Here is a 20,837-nt window from a genome sequence, read left to right as displayed (position 1 = left end):
GTCACTGGAATTTATCGTACAAACTCCCATTGGTTCTAAGCCCCGTGATCCATTTTGCTCTTGCTTTTCCTGTCCCTTTCCAAATTTAGATCTACAAAAAGTAAATCATCTATGGATGGCTTTGAGGACTGGGCATTGGATGGTCCAGGCATGTCCGGCTCAATGAGCCAATCACCTCTAGACTCCCTTGCTCCGGAAGGCTTCGATAAGTCTAGGAACTCACTCTTAGAGAGTCCTCCTAATTTGTCTACATTCTCTGGATGATAGGTGACTTCGTATAGCGAACACCATCTCCGCCCATGTACATGTTACCCTAGTCATTGACTAGAGGTGCTCTATCAAGCTCTGAGAAAAAGTCTGCAATCTTAACGAGATACCATTGTTGTGGATCCCTAAAGATCTCAGCTCCTTGAGCATTCGTGTAGACATATTGAAGTCTCACATTGAGTGGTAACTCCATGATGTCAGCTTCAAATAGATTAAAAGATCTTGTGGGTGTCCTATTTAGGACTAAGGGATGACTATTTGACGGCCCTAGATTGTCCATAGACAATGAGCTAGTTGTCCTGGAAAGGGTATCAGATTGGGATTCAAAAAAGGTTTCAGCAATATCTACCAAGTTTCCTACCGATTGGGTCCCACTTTCTTGCGTAGGCACTCTAGAAGGTGCCCTAGACCCTATGGTAGTGTCTATATGACGTCCCGACCGCAAGTGCATAAGGTCAAATTTTAAGGTTGTTTTTTTTAAATTTTTTATTTTTTTTTTCAAAAAATTCAAAAATTTTCAGGTTGGCTCAAACTTTGCCAGAACCCATTTTGAACCCCCTGGAACACATTAGGCCAAAAAATAAGCGTATTTTTCAGGATCAAAAATCGCCTAAAATTTACCAGTTTCCCATACTGAACTCACTATGGGAAAATGGTTCCGGGACCAAAATTTCGACGATGGGTGTTTTCTAACTCCTCTTGAAAAGTTAGAAAACCTCCTAATTTTTTGTGGGCAGAAAATGAAAAATTTTCCACTCTTTTTTTTTGGTACCCCTTTATCCGGTGCGGTGGCGGTCTCGGTGTGTGGGTCTCTCCATGCGGTGCGTTGTTCACGCACAGTCGTCTTCTTTTATTATTATTATTTTCTTTCTTTTTTGAAGTGCGTGTGCAGTGAACTCAATGCGTGTGCATCTTTGAGATTTGCAGCGAATTCAATGCGTGTGCAGGGAACTCAATGCGTGTGTAGCTATGAGATTTTCAATGAATTCGAAATGTTCAATCTTCATGTGTGTGCATAGATTTCAATTTCTCTACAGATACAGGTTTAACAGAGAACTAAAATGCACAAAATTAAAGATCAGAAAACTAAACTACGCTAAGAACAGAAAATAAAACAAACATGTAGAAAATTACAACTATAAAAATTAACCTCAGACAACAAAAAATATCCTCAAACAGAATGACAGAAATGTAAAATAGGCCTATCTCTTTTGCACACAAATTGAAATTGGCAGGTTTAGCACCTACCTCCAATCCTTTTCGTGTGTTAAATCCTTGTCTTGACCTCAAGGGAGAGGCATAGCTAGCCCATCGCACTCAAATTGCAAGATAATAAAGAGAATTTAACAACAGATTAGTCTTAAATAAGTACTAAAATTACTCCCAAAGCCGATTGGAACCGATTGGAGCTTAACAAGGAGTGGTAGTGTGTGTATGATGCTCAACTACTATAGGCACTCGTTCCCCGACAGTGGCGCCATTGTAGAGCAGTTCTCTCTACCGTGCAATATAGTGCTCATAGAGTACTACCGATCAACAAATGTGTTGAGAAACACAATGTCAATCCGAGGACTCGACCCGATTAGTGCATGAAGGCTTATTCCTTGCGGGAGAGCTCACATACACGAACCACCACTTGACGATTCAACCATTCAACACCTCAATCAATCTCTCAATCTCTTAAACCCACTACACTAATCAAGAGAACAAGAAATGCATGGCAATCTCTTAATCCCATTCAAACATTGATTAAATCTTAGCTTTTCCTAATGCCAACAAATCCATAAGCATGCATCTACTAACCCACAAGCTTAAGCAAGCATAGAATGTAACATTCACAAACCCACAAGCTCATAGAGAGAGTCTATCCATGAATAACGCATTGCCAATGAAGTGGGCAAGAGCTTGCATCAATGGAGACTACACACACACACACTACAAGCATCCAGCATACACAAGAGAAAGAAAGAAGCATTCAACTAATCATAGATTAATCTATTTCAATGATGCTAAAGCAGATTAAGAGAAAGAAGTGGAGCTATACTCATTGGAGCTTGATGCTCATTAGAGTACAATAGAGAGAGTTAGAGAGTTTCCATAGCTTGAGAGCTCAAGAGCTTCACTCAATAGCTTATGAGTAGCTAATATCTCTTTTATAGAGATGTCACTAACCCTAGAACTCTTTCACACATGGGCGGACAACCCCATAAGTGAGCCTTGCTTAATACACTTAGAACTCTCATTTAGAACCCACATTTGCCTAAAACGATTTACATTGTACTTCGGCACAAAAATATGGAAAAATTATGTGCGTCTTTATGTTCCCGTGGCTACAATCCCACTCTCTCGCATTAATTGCTTTCGGCCTCCTTTCATAATCCATGTTCTCGTGAGTGTTCCCATGGAACAACCATCTTCTTGATCCAATGCACATCTTCAAGAATGTCTCCTCTAACATTTGGGAGCACTTGATAGGAACACGTGACTCCTTGCTTATAAGAGAGGATCTACAAAGCATAGAGAGGATGCAAAGAGCTTGGCCACAAGAGGGACCAAATGGGAAGACAATTCTATCTCGAGCACCTTGGATATTGACAAAGAAGGAGGAGAAGTTGGTGAAAGATTCCATCACTACATTCCGTACTCCAACGGGGTGCATGAGAGTTTAAAAGGTGCCTTCACAAAGACAAACAAGAGAGGTGTTGAGCAATTATATGGCTTGATGTCCCACGATTGGCACAAGGTGCTTCAAGTAAGTGAAACATTGAAGTTGTTTGTATTTAACTTGTTTAATCATGATGTATCTAATGATGGTGTATAAATGTGTATAGTTCATTCTTCTTACAAGCATTTCCAATTGTGCATCCTATGAAGTGCGAGAGACGATTTATAAGATGGGGGAGATTGTAAGGTTTTTACCCCAAACCCTCATAGCCAATTTTCTACACGCGTTTTCCTCAAAATGATTTGTTTATTGTTTCACATTGTAGATATGTGAGCTCAAAGGAAATCGATCCATGTACACTTGACTATGCAAGGGTCATGGGCGATGGAGGTGGTTTGTTTGGTGGAGGAGACATTCCCACGCGATCAATTCTCACAAGCCAACTATATCTTATGGTTCATTTAATTGATCAGAATTCCATATGTGGCACTGTGCATGCTCGATGGATGTTCTTTCTTGAGCATTTTATGAAGACCTTGAAGGATTTTGTAAGGCAAAATGCAAAGCCAGAAGGTAGTATGGCTGAGGGTTGGTGGGTACTAGAATCACTTGTTTATATCTTAGAATACCTAGCGGAAGTGGATCCCTCTCTCCCTCGCCTATGGAGCAATGAAGAAGACTTGAGGATGACCTCTCATGTTCCTCAAGGAAAGGGAAAGATCAAAGTCATGGATACAGAGATGCATAGTAAACTTAATACCTTTTGTGTGCTTAATAGTGATGTGATGAGAAGATGGGTGGCAAAGTATGAGGATGAAAAGGAAAGAAGACAAAGTGAAACGTCGGCATTCCGTAAGCACCATGGACATAGTGTGCCATATCCTGAGCACCTACGATCACTTCCCAAGGATCTTGATGTAGATTGGCTACATGAGGAGATGGAGAGAGTGGCGCAAGATGAAAACATGCATATCACATTGGAGGAGTAGGAGTATGCCCAAGGATGCTTCAAAAAGGTAAACAAACTTGTGTTCTCAATCATATTTTAGTATGTTAAACTTGCAAAAATTAATTTTGAGGTATTAATTTTTTTTTTGTCTTGCTATAGTGCATAATGTTTAATGCTTTGTGGTGGTTGGAGGGTAAACATTTTCGCACACAAAGGATTGAAGAGGAACACCTGAGACTGTGGGGTAATTGCAAGCTTTGAGGGAGCCAATGGAGCCATGGATGATTATTGTGGATTGATCCAAAATATCATTAAGCTTGACTTTTGAAGCTTCTTTGTATATGTTTTGGATGTCAAGTGGTTTAAGGGTGTGGTGGAAAGAGGTCCTAATGCAACAATCAATGTCATGCAAGTGGCTTTGTGACCATTGACTCTACAAATTTTTGGTAAGGAAAGGATGGGACTCTAGTAAACCACAACATTGTGAACAGGTACATATAATTATTGGTAATTACAATATATGCATTTACAGATAGTAGAGATGTAATTTTTTTGTATGATATACCTTTGTGCTTGAATAGGTTGTGTATCAACCAATAATTGACAATAAAAGATGGTGGCATATAATCCCAATATCACCACGTTCAAGATCCATTTGTAGTACATTCATCCACATTGAACATATGGAGTAGCATGTCAACTCAACTATGGAGGGAGATAGCTTCGAAAACATTGATGATGATCGTGCCATTGGAGATGATGATCATGATATTGGAGATGATGATATTGCCTCTCATAGAGATGATTCTAAAAGTGGGAGGAATCTCTTTGTAGATTTGGATATAGGCATCGACATTGATATAGATACTTTAGGAAGGGTTGACTATTAAAGATGAGGTTGAACTCTAGTTCTTTCGTTGTACTTTTATTATGGCTATATTGGCCTTCCTTTTGGTATAGATTCATGCTTTTTTGAGATTACATGTATAGATTCATGCCTTTTTGAGATTACATCTATAGATTTATTATGATATGTTGCTTTTCGTGGCATTACTTAATCATTCACCTTTGGACTGCTTTTCATGGAGATTCAAGATTTTTTTTTAAAGGTTCACTTTGATGAAAAGATGTGGGGATCGAATCATTGTCCTTTGGATTGTTTTTCATGGCATTACTTGATATACCTAAGACTTTGCATGTATCCATCCCTTTCACCACATTACTCGATTTATACCTATTTCTTTTCTCTTTCCTTAGCATATTTTTCCTTGCAAATATGCTTTCTAGAGATTCATTTGTATATAAATGCACCAAAAAATCATGTATATTATCAAGATCTTGTGCACATAGTTCAACAAATGATATTTTGGGAGATTGAAGATTATATTTTTCTTTGTAAGGTCCATAATTGTAACTATAGAGGAAATTGTTGTATACTGCCATCTATAAGCACGTCTGTAATTGCGTCTATGCTCGCGTCTATAAGCACGTCTGATTTCAAAGGAATTAGATGTGCTTATAGACACGAGCATAGATGCAAATGTAACTTACACGTCTATAAGAGCATCTAGTTTCAAAGAAGTAGATGCCTTTATTATAGACACGAGCATCTAGTTTCAAAGAAGTAGATGCCTTTATTATAGACACGAGCATAAACGCTAGTAAAGATGCCCCCGTAACTTGCACATCAATGCAATGCGTCTATGCTTGCTTTATGTTGTAGTGGTTCATGACTAAGAAACCCTATGTATCACCTGCGTTCAAGGGACATTTAACAAACACCTTACCTGTGAATTTTTCATGAATAAAACGCCCCCCGTTTTCTTTATAAACTGATAGGTTTATTTTTAAATGGATAAAAAAGACCCTTTTGTAAATGTATTTCTATAAATTTACCTTAAAATTTCCTTCATTTGAACACATGTGCTATCCTTACATAGTTTTAGGTGAACCCCCCCAAGGAAGTAATATAGCTAGGATATTTGGTTCAAGAGACAAACTTCCAAGTAATGATGTAGGTCATAAACTTTTGGCTTAATAGATAGAATCTCTAGGAATTGTCCTAAAGAGTCTAGGGGTTTTACCTCTTGAGCCATAACTCTTATAAAGTGGTCAAGAGAGCTAAGACCACTAGGCAATGTAATGCACCTACAGGTTAAGAGTCAAATATTCTAGGAAATGATGTATGTTGGAAAGTTTCAACTCAAGAATGCAAACTTGTAGGGAGAGGATAGAACATTTGATTCTTCACTAAAAACTCTTAAAAAATTAGTCAAAAAATCAAAGACCTCTAGGAAATAATACAACAAGGAAGTGTAGGCTGAAGAGCCAAATCTTCTAGGAAATATTGCAATTTGGTAACTTTGCCTCAAGAGGTAAACGTTTCATGGGTAAGATTAGAAAAGTTTCAAATTTTGGCTCTTGAACCAAAACTCTTGGAAATCACTCCCAAGGGGCAAGGCGTTGTCATGCCATGGCACGTCTATGGTGTGAAACCATGCATGTGAGGCCATTAAATACAAATTCAGATGCATGGGATTAAGTGCCATGACTTGAGTCATTATATGATGCCCATGTACATATGTTCATATTGTAAATGAGGTTCAATAAGACGAGCTGAAGCTGAGCCAGGTCTCGAAGCCTCAGTACATGAATGTGGTGTGAATCCTGGAGTTTTTATGCTTATGGTGAGCCTTGGGGGCTAGCAGAAGTCCCTATGCCTATGTACATAGGTTTGGATTTTGCTTGAGTACTTAACAGCTTTTCTTGGCCCCACGAGATGGTAAAATGCTTAGAAATCATGCTTGAGATGATAGTGGCATTTGATTGAGGTTCAAAATGACTGGGAAATGGCTGTGTCTTGGTAATAATAATGCCGGTGATTCAAAGCAGATATTGCAGCTCTGGTATTGGAAGGTCGTGGCGCGACGTGATGATCCGAAAGTGAAGGAAGGAGGGGCTCTTTTAGCATTAAGTGTGGCCATCATTTAGGCTTTGAAAGGAAATAAAATAAATAAAAATATACACATGGCCAATAATTTTAATGGCCACGTGGGAGTTTTGGGTAGTTGCCAGCACAGACATCTCGAAGAGGGTGAAGGCGTAGAAGGTGGTAGAAAAAACGAAAAGGAGGGGAGCGAAGAAAAAGGACGGCGCTCTGAAAAAAAGAAGAGCCGGGTGATCGTGAGTCTGAGGAGGGCTGGGGTGAGGTGGCCGCCTCGGGTATCAAGGGCTTGCTGCTGAGTGTGAGGTGGAAGACTATGAAAGAGTGGGGACTGCCCTGGGGAAGAGCTACTGGGGGCTCTGAGGTGCAGCTGGTGTGGGCAGAGCCGGCTGGGATTTTGGTGGGACCAGAGGCGCAGCGCTGGAGAAGGTCTGGTGGCCGCTTTGTATAGCAAGGAACTGATTGGTGATAAAAGCGGGAACTAGTAGAGAGCGAGAAAGGCTGGTAAAAGAGGTGGCCGCCTCATGGAAGAAAGGCGGTAAGAGGAGAGTGACTGGGGAGTAGCAGCCACAAGGGCTGGGAGTTTGTTACAGTGCAGAGGCGAGCACAGAGGGCCGCGAGGCTGCTAGATCGCGCCGAAATGGTCCATAAGCAGAGCCATGCTGTTGCTGTCGTGAAGATGTGGAGAGAAAGCCTGGGCTACATCAGGCTGCTGTTTTTTGTATGAGGATGTGTCTCTCTCTTGTGGAAGATATCAAGTTGTGCTGAAGCTATGTTATGGGCTGCCGGCATATGTATATGCTGAAGATACGTATACCTTTGTATTTGATGATGTCTTGTGAGTTTGTTGTTTTTTTTCTCGTGGGTGTTGTTGCATCGTCAATCATGTTCTACACACATATAGCATATGTTGTGTGAATATCTTGCATGATGATGAATCTTTGATGATGATCTATGGAGATGATGATGAGTTCTCTGCCATAAGCCTTGTATCGTCAAAGTTGATGATGAGTGTTTCTTGTATGAGTTGTTGAAAACATCCCATCGAATGTATGCCTAAGCCAAGAGATTGAGATAATACCATGCTATACCTTGTTCTATGATAAGCTGAGAAGACATTTGATGCTATGCTAAGGTCCCTTGCCTTACAAGGGTGGTGCTCATTTTTTGTGTACATGGTGAGTGGTCACTTTAGTTTGGGTAAAGGAAGGTTCGTGAGTCTACAGAGGTGAGAGAGAGTGAAGCCCCGGGTTCAGCAGACAGGCAAAGAAGTTATAATGTTATCAACCTTGGATTTTGGTTTGAGCCATGATGCTTATGACGGTTTTTGGTACAACTCATATGTCTTGCTGAGATTTGGTATGTAAATATTATGGTTCCAGCTTCTGCTGGTGGTTCCCCTTGAAGAGATATATATTCTGTTTCCTTGTTGGGATTTGAAAGCGACTCTCACAGCTAGAAGTCTCGCACTTTCCGAGCGATACCGCCCACGTCACGACAGCGTCTAACAAATAAATCACGTAGCATTTTGATGTAGCATCACACCTTGATTTTCTTGCACCAGTTTGCATAGATGCATGTGAAGCATGTAAAGGCTTTGACAGCATATTGGTGGTGAAGATAGATGAGGAGGTAATATGCAAAAGAGCACAATGTGATGAATGGCTTGCTACGATGCCATTATGTGTATTTGAACCAAGGATATGTTATAAGTCAATGGAGCAGGCTCATGTGGAATGCAAATGGGTATTCGATCGTGGTATATGGATTGTTGGCAACCATGACAAATGTATTTGGGGATTGAATGCAGAATAATGGTGGATAATCAGGAAGGCTTTGTTTTTTTTACTTGTTTGATATTTATGGATACCAAAGCTTGGTTTGAAACACTTTAAAGTGTTCCAAACATGGGGGTTGGCCAAATGACAGGTTCTTTTTGCTGATTAATGTATGAAGATGACATTCAGATATATGTGGATCTTGATGATGATTTGGCACATACCGGAGGATGTGCAGGTTTAGAGGGGGTGGATGTTGTGCCATGGCACGTCTATGGTGTGAAACCATGCATGTGAGGCCATTAAATACAAATTCAGATGCATGGGATTAAGTGCCATGACTTGAGTCATTATATGATGCCCATGTACATATGTTCATATTGTAAATGAGGTTCAATAAGACGAGCTGAAGCTGAGCCAGGTCTCGAAGCCTCAGTACATGAGTGTGGTGTGATTCGTGGAGTTTTTATGCTTATGGTGAACCTTGGGGACTAGCAGAAGTCCTTGTGCCTATGTACATAGGTTTGGATTTTGCTTGAGTATTTAACAGCTTTTCTTGGCCCCACGAGATGGTAAAATGCTTAGAAATCATGCTTGAGATGATAGTGGCATTTGATTGAGGTTCAAAATGACTGGGAAATGGCTGTGTCTTGGTAATAATGATGCTGATGATTCAAAGCAGATACTATAGCTCTGGTATTGGAAGGTCGTGGGCGCGACGTGATGATCCGAAGTGAAGGAAGGAGGGGCTCTTTTAGCATTAAGTGTGGCCATCATTTAGGCTTTGAAAGGAAATAAAAAAAATAAAAATATACACATGGCCAATAATTTTAATGGCCACGTGGGGGTTTTGGGTAGTTGCCAGCACAGACATCTCGAAGAGGGCGAAGGCGTAGAAGGTGGTAGAAAAAACGAACAGGAGGGGAGAGAAGAAAAAGGACGGCGCTTTGGAAAAAAGAAGAGCCGGGTGATCGTGAGTCTGAGGAGGGCTGGGGTGAGGTGGCTGCCTCGGGTATCAAGGGCTTGCTGCTCGGTGTGAGGTGGAAGACTGTGAAAGAGTGGGGACCGCCCTGGGCAAGAGCTGCTGGGGGCTCTGAGGCGCAGCTGGTGTGGGCAGAGCCGGCTGGGATTCAGCGAGACCAGAGGCGCAGTGCTAGAGAAGGTCTGGTGGCCGCTTTGTATAGCAAGGAACTGACTGGTGATAAAAGCGGGAACTAGTAGAGAGCCGAAAAGGCTGGTAAAAGAGGTGGCCGCCTTGTGGAAGAAAGGCGCTAAGAGGAGAGTGACTGGGGAGCAGCAGCCACAAGGGCTGGGAGTTTGTTACAGTGCAGAGGCGAGCATAAAGGGCCGCGAGGCTGCTGGATCGCACCGAAATGGTCCATAAGCAGAGCCATGCTGCTGTGCTGTCGTGAAGATGTGGAGAGAAAGCCTGGGCTACATCAGGCTGCTATTTTTTGTATGAGGAGGATGTGTCTCTCTCTTGTGGAAGATATCACGTTGTGCTGAAGCTATGTTATGGGCTGCCGGCATATGTATATGCTGAAGATACGTATACCTTTGTATTTGATGATGTCTTGTGAGTTTGTTGTTTTTTTCTCGTGGGTGTTGTTGCATCGTCAATCATGTTCTACACACATATAGCATATGTTGTGTGAATATCTTGCATGATGATGAATCTTTGATGATGATCTATGGAGATGATGATGATCTATGGAGATGATGATGAGTTCTCCTGTCATAAGCCTTTTATCGTCAAAGTTGATGATGAGTCTTTGATGATGATCTATGGAGATGATGATGAGTTCTCCTGTCATAAGCCTTTTATCGTCAAAGTTGATGATGAGTGTTTCTTGTATGAGTTGTTGAAAACATCCCATTGAATGTATGCCTAAGCCAAGAGATTGAGATAATACCATGATATACCTTGTTCTATCATAAGCTGAGAAGACATTTGATGCTATGCTAAGGTCCCTTGCCTTACAAGGGTGGTGCTCATTTTTTGTGTACATGGTGAGTGGTCACTTTAGTTTGGGTAAAGGAAGGTTCGTGAGTCTACAGAGGTGAGAGAGAGTGAAGCCCCGGGTTCAGCAGACAGGCGAAGAAGTTATAATGTTATCAACCTTGGATTTTGGTTTGAGCCATGATGCTTATGACGGTTTTTTGTACAACTCATATGTCTTGCTGAGATTTGGTATGTAAATATTATGGTTCCAGCTTTTGCTGGTGGTGCCTCTTGAAGAGATATATATTCTGTTTCCTTGGTGGGATTCTAAAACGACTCTCACAGCCAGAAGTCTCGCACTTTCCCAGCAATACCGCCCATGTCACGACATCGTCTAACAAATAAATCACGTGGTAAGCTTGGATGTCACAGGACCCTTTAATCTTCTTGAAGAGAATAATCAAAAACTCATAAATTATATCAAATATTTAAACTACTTGAATTAAATTGAAAATTAAAGCACATAACAAAACATAAGGCAAGAGAAAGAAAAACATCACCATCAACACAAGGCTGGGTGCAATCTCCCCCCCCCCAACGTGAGTGGCTTCTTCTCGCGTGGGTATTTGTGATATATTCCAAAAGTAGGCTTTTAGCCAAAAATAAAGTACACATCAATATTTGGACTTTTCCATTTAATTAGCCTTTGTCCTCAATTAGCCTTTGTCCTCGAGCCTTCTAAGGTTTGCAGAATTTTTCTAATACAATAATCTAACTTGTGCACATATGCACATTACAAAATAAATTAACTAGTGCTCACACGCACACTGTACAATAAATTGATATGTGCACACACACACATCACAATGATGTCAAAATAATATCAATCGCCATTATACGGCCACAAAATAGTGTGAATATAATAATGAGATTTGTCCACACGCCCCACGACTCAATCCACCATCCGTGCAACACCTAAATCGGTACCCTCGCACTGTGCAACACCTAAATCGGTACCCTTGCACACCTCATCACCTAAACTCATAAACATAAACCAATCAATTGACATCGCATCAATCAATCCTAACGTGTTCATGAGAAATAGGCATCATAAAAAATATATATATAAATCAAATATTAAATGACCATGACTATCATTCGTCAAATAACATGGATCATAACATTGGAATCAATAGCCAAAACCTCTACACAATGATGTATGATGTTGGAGAAATTTCTCTCAAAGGTAAAAACTTTAAGGCAATGATGTAGCCTAAATTGTTTTGATTGAATAGCCAAAATGTTTATACAATGGCATGAAGAGGCTTTTTAAAAAAAATTATTGATACAAAACCCTTAAAATCCACAAGACCTATAGACAACAATGTAGCCATAAAAACTTCAAAGCAATGATGAAGGCTAGAAACTTTTACCTCAGAAGCTTGTCATTCTAGGCAATTGCTTAAAAAGGCTAGAGTTTTTAAGTCTTGAGGCAAGAAGAGTTTATGCCACATGCTATCACTTTGCACAATGTCAGAATAGGAAATTTTTGTTGAGGACTCTTAAGAATGGGCACAAGGAGACACTTGTACTCTTAAGCACAAGATTTGGCAAAGTTTTCAAAGATGAAAGGCATAAAAATTTTGACTAAAGAGGAAAATGTACAATATTATGCATTGGTTATATCATTTCAAGCTAATCGTGTTATCACATAGAATAAGATATGTCGAATATGCATATATAATCTCTATTATCATGACAATTTTTCTACATCAATCCAATACTTTAATTTAGATTCTTCTTTTAAATCTACCATTATGAGTATATAGTTTACTTAAAAAACTATTTTTAAAATACTATTAAAGTCCTCTTTAAGTGCATGCTTTGTTTAAATTTATGTATAAGATGCTAGCAACACCTTGCCTTTAAGAACTTGATCAGAAGGAATCAAGAATATTTAATTATATCTTTATTTTTTTGAATTCAACTCCTCAAGTTGGAACAAATGTTTAGAATTGTGTTTTTCAACACCACATACCTTGAGAGATTCTATCTTCTTGTTTTATTTCAAGTTATCTTTGTAAATATATATTACTTTATCTTCAGTTCGATTTTTGACATCAACATCAAAACATTTTGAAATCTAGAGTACATGTACTGATATGTTGCTTCACACACAATGAAAGTTTTAATTTTTAAAACTAAGAATATGTAGAAGTATTTGCTAAACTCAACATAAAATTTTTAAATATTTTAATCCAAATTTAATATTAAACCAAAAAAGAGGCCGTCATTTTGGTATTTTGGCCAAATATTTGTATGGTGGGAAATGGGATCTTCCCAATTGTCTAATATGGTGCTTTCCACCAACCAAAATCATGCTTTTTTTAGAATCTTAGAGAAAGAAATGCATAAAGAAGATGCAAAGAGTATGCACAAAAGAGGAGTAGCCTAAAATTGAGTTCAACCTAGATCATTATATCCCAGATCAATGTGTAGTTTAGTCACTACATTCAATAGTAGATATAAGTGCTACAAAGGTGGATTTGTGTTTGTGATTGAAGCTATGAATGTAATATGCACTTGGAAAACTTCATGAAGGTTCATGCGTTTGAGTCTCATGCCCGTAAGGCTCATGCTTGTGAAGGTTCAAGCCTCTGAGGCTCATGCTTGGGAAGGTTTATGCGTATGAGGCTCACATTGGTAAAAGTTCACACCTGTCACATCAAGTGCATGCTGCTGACGCTTGATACATGTGCGGCTCATACTAGTGCAGGTTGAGGCACATGAGGGTCACACTTGTGAAGGTTCACACGCATGAGGCTAAACCTCAAGAGCCACACAGTGATAGGGCTGAAAGGTGAATGCACCACCCCACTTAGCAATGCATAACATGTAGAAATATGAGCAGGGATCAATCCAATGAGTCATTGTGGCTCTAAAAGTATGAGGAAAGTCCTCGAGGGAGACACTAAGGAGGCTGGGAGATATGAGGCTCACACAAAATTGAAAGACCAAGGATAGAAAACTCATACTTGAAAGGTAATGTAAAGGAGGCCAGAGGCATGAGCCTCATGCTCGCAAATCGATAGATCCACTACGAGATGCTAGTTGTTATGTCAGTGTCAAGTAAATGAGAAAATTGAATGCAGAAACATAAAACCACTAAATGTTCCTTCACGTCAATGTAATAAGACAAAGTGCCAACAACAACCAGAAGAAACTAATGCATATCTACAACAATCAACTACCAACCTGTCACTCTAATCTATTAAAACTCTTTTCAAGTTGGCTAGGTGAGTGTCATCTACTCCCACCCCCCATTCTAGTAGAAGGTTAATAATTGATATATCTCCCCAACCACTAACTAGCCTCAATATTTTTACTAGGTATGGTGTAGCAGACAACTCTCAACCCAACCACCCACAAATTTTAGCGAGTGAGTGGGTGAGTCTCATCTACTCCCACTCAAAATTCTTACTTAGATCTGCATCAATATTTTCCCTAGATTCTCACAAGATATAACACATCAATAGTACACCACAACTCGAAAAGCACTTAGCAAAAAAACTATAGTAGATCACAATTAATAGATGGGGTGGTGATTAAGGAATTTAGGGATTCTTCTCACGTTGGTTTTCTCCATCACTTGTGCATGTGCCCCAAAATTAGACTTAGTAAGAAATTGATTTGTGTTTATGGCCCTTAATGCTGATGAGCTTTCATGAGGAGAGAGAAAGAGAGAAAAGATAATTCACAACATTAAAATCTTAGGGAATTCACTCGGATGGGGAGAATGTGAAGATCGTCATCTTGAGAGTAGTGCCTTCTTTTCTGTGAGCCTCTTAGAATGACACCTTCTGAAGCAAGTTGTGCATCGCTTCTCTTTGGCATATCCATACCTCTCTCTGGCTATTGTGCTACCATTTCACCATGCTCCTTACTTTGGCCTTGATGTGTAGGCTAGACTCTTCTTTGCCTTCACACCTGGCTTTTGTTTGCCCTACTCTACGCACCGCTAAGGCCAACCCTCTCCTTGTTGTGCACAAGTCGGGCACTAACCTTGCTATGCCCTTTTCTTAGCCTTCACAACCCATCCTTGGCTTCGTAGGACTTCCTTGTGCTTGGCCTTGTGCTAGCTCAGATCCCCTCCTTCTTCTTGCCTATGCTGCACACCGTGAAGCCTAGATGCCTTGCTTCACTCTGTGTGGGGTTAAAGCATGGTTAGGTGGTATCACTTTTTTGTGTTCAAGTAGAAAAAAGATGATGATTTTAGGGTTCCTATTACGGTTTCAAATTCAAAAATAATGTCTTGCAAAGTATTTTTATGGATAATAATCTTAAAAAGTAATACTAGTATTTTCTAAATTTACCTAAAAGTCTCCAAAACAAAATAAAAAGTAGTGTACCACATATCCACCATGCTTTCACCCTGTGCCTTGCGCTGCCTCATAGCCCCTCCTTATTCTTTCCTATTCTTCATGCCGTGAAGCCAACTGCATTCCTTTACTCCAAGCGCCTTGCACGCTAGCGCACAACCCCTCCTTCTTCTTGCCTATGCTTCATGTTGTGAAGCCAACCACCTTGCTTCACTCCATGTGCCTTTTGCGCTAGCTCACAACCCTCCGTCTTCTTGCCCATGATTCATGTGGTAACTCCCAACCACTTTGCTTCTCTCCTCGCTTTTGGCATCTCCCCTCTGCTCCATGTTGTGAAGCCTTTCACTATGATTTTGTCTTGGTTGTTGAGCACCTCTCTTTCACTATGCTATCAGACGTTGTCATACAAAATAAAACGTCTTACGTGCCCTTAATTTTGAATATGCTAGGCATAGAAAATCCGACTGAGAAAACTACAAACTTTGCACAAAAGGATTGATAAGGAAAAGAATAAGAAATAATGACTATGCACTATTATGCCATGATAGAATGTTTTAGTATTGAAAATTGAAGATGCAGGTGCCCCAAATGAAAACATACTCCAAGTTGCTAATCTAGGCTTTCATATTGTTAGTTTTTGCAAATCAATAGCAAGTACTACATGTGAAGGGTAGAAAGCTCTATAAAATTCAAGCAATTTATGCATGTTAGAAATGTGAAAAACACTTATCCATGAGGTGATTTTATAACACATCATTTCACATGTGACATACAATGGAGGGTTCTTACATAGGCTCACAAAGAAAAGCAATCTACTTAAGGTATCCAATCCCGAGGCCCATCCATCGATGATTAATCATAGGATATATTCTTTAGAGTTTTGTACACACACACAAGTATGAGTGGAAAATGTATTGTATCTTCTATTTAGAAGAGGTTTTCCTCAATAGTATCTTCTAAGAGGTGGCTCAAGGGCACTCCTCTCTCTCTCTCTCTCTCTCTCTCTCTCTCTCTCTCTCTCTCAACCTCTAAGACATTGTCTCATCAAAGACATCAATTACACAAACACACATGGAATGAATCAAGTGAACACACGTGCAATCGACGGACAGGTAACAAACAAGAAGTTTAACTAAGTAGCTTTATTAGTATAGCAAACCATCCTTGGCCAAAAGGCCGACAAGGACGGGCTATTTCTTTATAGCGACAAGAGCCACATTATTGATAATGTATAGCCATCTACTTGAATGCCCACGTTCCTCAGGCTCTTCCTTTACCGGTGCAAGGCCAATGATGACGGGTTCGGTGTTGGCATGCATCTTCATCACAAGGGTCTATTGTTTGTCATGTGGGAGTTCACAATCTTGACAAAACTTTAAACAAAACAACGAGTCTTATGTGCCCTTAATTTTGAATAAGCTAGGCCTAGAGAATACGACTGAGAAAACTACAAACTTTGCACAAAAGGATTGATAAGGAAAAGAATAAGCACTAATGACTATGCACTTTTATGCCATGATAGAATGTTTTAGGATATAAAATTGCATATGCGAGTGCCCCAAATGAAAAACATACTCCAAGTTGCTAATCTAGGCATTAATTTTGTTTAGTTTTTGCGAATCGATAGCAACCACTACATGTCAAGGCTATAAAGCTCTATAAAATTTAAGCCATTTATGCATGTTAACAATGTGAAAAACACCCGTCCATGAGGTGATGCTATAACACATCATTTCACGTGTGACATACAATTGTGACATACAATGGAGGGTTCTTACATAGGCTCACAAAAAAAAGTAATCTACTTAAGGTATCCAATCCCGAAGCCCATCCACATATGATTAATCATAGGATATGCTCTTTAGAGTTTTGTCCAACGCAAATAAGTATGAGTGGGAAAATGTCTAGTTAGAAGAGGTTTTCCTCAATAGTATCTTCTAAGAGACTCATAGGTGCTCTTCTCTCTCTCTCCTTTTCTCAAGTCTCAACGTCTAACACCTTGTCTCATAAAAAACATCAATCACGTGGACACACGTGCAATGAATAATACGAACACATGTGTAACGCAATGACCGACACGTGACAAAGAGGCAAGAAGTCCAATTAAGTAGCTTTATTAGTATAGGAAGCCATCTTTATTTATTAGTGGAGATTGGCTATTTCGTTATAGCAGCAAGGGCCGCATTATTGATGACGTATAGCCATCTACTTGAACGCCCACGTTCCTGAGCCGCTGCCATTGCCGGCAAGGCCGACGACGGGCTCGGCGTCGGCGCACTTGTCGTAGGCTGCACCAGTGCGGAAGCCCAGCACCAGGTGGTCGCTATCCGCATGGAAGGTGAAGCCCTGCATGCAAGCGGTGATGTCGCCCTCGCAGAAGAGCGTGCCCTGGAACGGGCCGCTCGCTCAGGATCCGGTAATGCTGGCAGTGCCTAGGAACTTGTAGAGGCCACTCCTGTCGAATTGGAATTGCAGGGTGTTGGTGGAGGCGTCATAGGTAGCGCTGCCCGTGACGTAGTAAGACTGCTGCTGATTAGCTCCACCTGACGCGCCGAGCGCCTGGAAGGAGGTCAAAGCAGCCTGGATCTCATGCGGCTGCAGCGTCATCGGCATGCCCTCCAAGGGCACACGCATGACCTCCGCGCCTACACGATGCTGCTGAGCCATAGCTGATCTAATGATAAGACTAGGCCTTACTATTACGAGTGCTAATTGCAGGTGGACTAGGAGCGATGATGCAGACTGAGGGTAGCCACCTCCTCTTTATACGAATGATGCAGTGCAGCCCACTAGACGACGTTGTCTTCCATACTTTGAGCTGGCGGTATAAAGGACCACTCGAGCACTACCTGGGGTCCATCAGATGCATACAGAATGGCCTGCACATACGCATAGTCCTCGTGTAAACACCCTCGAATCAGTTGTGACATGTTAATGGTCAGAGAGGGAGAGGGAGGGACGCAAGGAATAAAGTTAGGCCTATGTTATGCTCTTCCACTAGTGCATGCGCGCAACTTCCAGATTCTGGCCACCTAACACAAACGAACTGGGGTTCTATCAGCAAATACAATCCGAGCAGTCAAATTAAGCCATTCTCCACATGGAATCCTTTATCGAGGGCAATCCTGATTGAGGGAATGGGTGATGCCAGAGGCAAGGTTTTCATAAGGGACCAGTCCGTTGTGTTGAAAGCCAACAAAGGTGATATTTATGTGGGAGTATTGATGATAGATGTAGCAACGAAAGGTGGGGTAAGGGTGTCAAAATTTGGTGTTGTGCATGTCTTATGATGTTTGCAAGAAGTTACTTGTGCATGTCTTATCATGGTCATTGTGTTCACACTTAATTTCAAGTACTGTACTCCATTTCTGTACAACTACATGTGTGTAGCATAGCAGTTATGTGTGGGTTTAACAATAGAAGCCCTCAGTATGTAAAGTGTTATGTAGGGTATGTCTAGTGTGCGCGGTAACATTATAAGCAAGAAGGCTATTGTGAAGAATGCTTAATACTAGTCTTGTCGAGAAAAAATACATTTTTGTAGCTTTGAGAGACTTTTGAAGATACTTTTTTTCTTCTCACCTATAATCTATAAATAAAATGGTTTTAGGGAAATATGCCATTGACATTATCTATGCTTATATTGCCATCTCTTGGGGTCATTTGGCTAAAAACATCTCAAATAATTTTTTAATAAATCAACTAGAAAACACTTGAAACAATTTTTAAGCACGTCAAAAATGCTATGAAGAATCCAGCCATATGTATGGAATATACTTGTATAATTGTTTAGTTATGTTTACATAAAAACTGGCAAGTTTTTCAACCCCGCAAGTTGCGTTACATGATGTTGTTTTTGGTGATTTTACCATTTTTTTGAAAAGCAAATTTTCTCTTTTGGAAATTTTTTAAAGCAAAAAAAAAAACTTAATTTTTTCTATATATCTAAAAATAAAACCCAAGAAGTTTTGTCAGGTTTTACGATCATGTAAGCAAGTTATGTGTAACAATTGCATAACTTTAGTGGGAGGCTAGAAAGATTTAGCTCAAGTCAAACATTCTAAGTAATTATGTACATTAGGAAATTTTTAGCCCAAGAGAAAAACTTCTAAGCACTGATGCAGGTTGGAAAGTTCTAGATCAAGAGCCAAAACTTCTAGGAGCTAGCAAATAGAAGTTGGAAATTTAGTCTCTTGAAACAATACTCTTCACTTAAAAGAACCAAGACTCTTAGGCTTTAGATCAAGAGCTAGAATTTCTATTGAATGATGTATGAGATTTGAAAGATATTCCTATCGATCCACAACTACTAGGCAATGATGTAGGCTAGAAAGTTTTGGCTCAAGAGACAAAAATTCTAGAAAGTGATGTAGGAGGTTGGAAATATTTAGCTTAGGAGCCAAAATTTTAAGGAAATGATGCAGGTTGAAAAGTCTTTACTCAACAGGCAAATTTTCTAGGAGTTGGAATAGAAAAATGGAAGCTTTGGATCTTGAGTCAAAACTCATCGAAACCGCATAAAGGATCCAAGACTATCGAGCAATAATGCATGTGCTAAGTCTTGGACATTCAAAAGATTTGACTTAAGAGACAAAACTTCTAGCCAATGATTTAGGCTATAAAAAATTTTACTCGAGAGACAAAACTTCTAGGAAGTAATGTAGGTTGGAAAGTTTTAGCTCAAGAGGCAAGGAATTTATGAGTTGGAATATAGAAGCTAAATGTTTTGGCTCTTGAGCCAAAACTCTTAGAAACAAGTAACAAGAGCCAAGACTTCTAAGGAACAATGCATGTGCTAAGTTTTGGCTTAAGAGCCAAAACTTTTAGTCAAGGATGTAGTAGGTCAAAAATATTTAGCTTAAGAGCCAAAACTCTTAGGTCATGATGAAGGATAAAAACTTTTGTCTTCATAGCTAATACCTCTAGGGGTTGGCATAAAGAGAACTGAATATTTACCTCTTGAGCTAAAAGTCTTATAAATGGTGGCTCAAGAGCCAAAACATTTAGGCAATGTTGTAGGTTCGTAATTTTTGGCTTAAAAGTCAAAACCTCTAGAGGTTTTAATAAAGAGGATAGGACTTTTGGCTGTTAAGCGAAAGCTATTCTCACAAAAGAGCCAAGACCTTTACACAATAATGTAGTTGTCAAGTTTTGACTCAAAAGCTAAGGCCTCTAGTAGGCAATGACGTCACTAGGAAGTTCTAGCTAAAGAACTCGAATTTATAGGGAATCATGTAGGTTGGGAAGTTTCATACCAAGAGGTAAAACATTTAGGGGTTTTCTTAAAGGGCATAGAAGTTTTAACTGCTAAGCACAAAGTCTTGGAAGTAAGCCAGAGAGCCAAGTCCTCTAGGATATAATGTAGATCAAAAGTTTAGGCTTAAGAGCCAAAATTTATAGGCAATGATGTAGTTTTTAAGGTTTGGATGAAGAGATAAATATTTTAGGGTTTGGTTGAAAAGGATAGAGATCTCGGTAGTAAGCCAAATCTCTTTGATACTAGTCAAAGTAGCCAAGACCTCTAGATAACAATGTATTTATAGGAGGTTGATTGAAAGAGGCTATCAATTTTGGCTCTTAATCCAAAATTCTTGGAAAGTAGTCAAAACAACCCATAATTGTGAGCACTAATCTCACGGGGTTCACTACTAAGAAACCCTACGTATCGTGTGCGTTAAAGGGGTATTTAGAAAACCCCTTACCTGTGAACTTTTCATGAATAAAATGACCCTCGTTTTCTTTACAGACTTACGGTTTTTTTTTCAAAATGGAAATAAAAAAAACTTTTGTAAATGTTTTTCTATAAATATACCTTAAATTTTTGAATTTAAAATTCCCTTCATTTGAGCTCATGTGCTATACTTACATAGTTTTTGGTGAACCCCCTGAGGCACTAATATAGCTTGGAAATTT

This window comes from Cibotium barometz, chromosome 33 (genome assembly GCF_041138505.1).
Source record: "Cibotium barometz isolate CiBa-2024 chromosome 33, ASM4113850v1, whole genome shotgun sequence".
NCBI lineage: Eukaryota > Viridiplantae > Streptophyta > Polypodiopsida > Cyatheales > Cibotiaceae > Cibotium > Cibotium barometz.
This window is presented reverse-complemented; position numbering follows the sequence as displayed.